The sequence below is a fragment of the Ursus americanus genome, chromosome 4 (genome assembly GCF_024610735.1).
Source record: "Ursus americanus isolate L20-20 chromosome 4, mUrsAme1.1.p, whole genome shotgun sequence".
Classification (NCBI taxonomy): Eukaryota; Metazoa; Chordata; class Mammalia; order Carnivora; family Ursidae; genus Ursus; species Ursus americanus.
This window is the reverse complement of record NC_142130.1, coordinates 78,500,439-78,501,989: the sequence shown is the minus strand read 5'-3', so window position 1 is coordinate 78,501,989 and position 1,551 is coordinate 78,500,439. Positions and strand designations below refer to the sequence as shown.

The window sequence follows — 1,551 nt, the reverse complement described above, 5'->3', positions numbered from 1 at the left end:
TTAAAAGTGATAATAAACTGAAAAAGCTTATGATGGTCCCAGTCACAGAGTAACCACTTAGTTCTTAGCTGTTCCTATCATTAATACTTTTATCAGTATTGTTACCAGTGTACTATTATTAATATTACTACCAGTACTGATTATACTGCTACTAAAATTGAACCACAGACTTAAAATAGGTAATTAAAATTTTAATATTTTCTAATGTAAATCTTCTTCTGTAATATAAAGTTCAATAGGAAAAATACATTTTATACATATAGCCGTGATGCTCAGAAGATAGAAGATAGAAGAACATGTAAGATAGAAGATAGAAGAACATGTAAGTCAAAACTTCAAAAGAAATGCTGCTGTGGTTTACAGATAAGAGGAAGGATTTCCTTGAACTGCCTTTCACAACCACTAATGGTTCCTATGTTGTTTTGCTGGGTGAGAGTTTCTTTCTAGACTAGGGAAAAATAAGAATTTGATTTTGACTGGATCCCCAATATGTTATATATAAATACATTTATTTTGTTAATAAATACACATACTTACACTTTACTGATTCATGGTCTATCAAAATAGTAGTGTTAAAAATTTTGTCAACTTCAGGAAATCATCAACTACTCCTATTTTTCTACGTTTTAATAATTTGTATTATTTTATTTTTCATAGCTAGTATTATAACTTGGTTCATGATGACAGTAAGGAAATGTAGGGATTTAGATTATTCTTTATTTTAAATTTTAAAAACATAAAAATTATGTACAGCTGAAGATTTTTTAAAAAGCCTGTCAATTAGAAAAATGACTCTGATTATTGAGGATAATCATACAAAAAATATGACATAGAAGAATTAGAAAACAAATATGCTTTCCCACGTCAGGGATAGAATTTGCAATTGAAAAAAGTAAATAAAACAAGTAAATTATTAATGTTATAGTTACTAATAATGAAATTTATTTTGTAGTAGGACTATCTGGAAATTTTCATTCTATGCTAAACAATGATGATGATTAAAATCATAAAAAGTATTATTTATTGATATCTTACCAAATAAAACGTGTTATTGTTTCTGAAAAATAGTTTATATATTAACCTGTATATTTTTATTTAGTTTTTAATTAGCAGTAATCGTGCCTCGGAAAAATCTCATTGGCTATGATACTGTCAATGTGCAAAGCTATATATATATATTTTTTTTTAATGTTTTTTATTATATTATGTTAGTCACCGTACAGTACATCCCTGGTTTCTGATGTAAAGTTCGATGATTCATTAGTTGCATATAACACCCAACGCACCATGCAATACGTGACCTCCTTACTACCCATCACCGGTCTATCCCATTCCTCCACCCCCTTCCCCTCTGAAGGTCTCAGTTTGTTTCTCAGAGTCCATCGTCTCTCATGCTTCATTCCCCCTTCTGGTTACCCCCCTTTCTTTATCCCTTTCTTCCCCTACTGATCTTCCTAGTTCTTATGTTCCATAGATGAGAGAAATCATATGATAGTTGTCTTTCTCTGCTTGACTTGTTTCACTTAGCATTATCTCCTCCAGTGCTGTCCA

General features: G+C 30.3%; 1 pseudogene; it reads right to left on the bottom strand.

Moving 5' to 3' along the window:
* Nucleotides 1–1,054: 1,054 nt before the first annotated feature.
* LOC123784446 (U4 spliceosomal RNA) lies at nt 1,055–1,167 on the bottom strand (annotated as a pseudogene).
* Between the last annotated feature and the right edge of the window lie 384 nt (nt 1,168–1,551).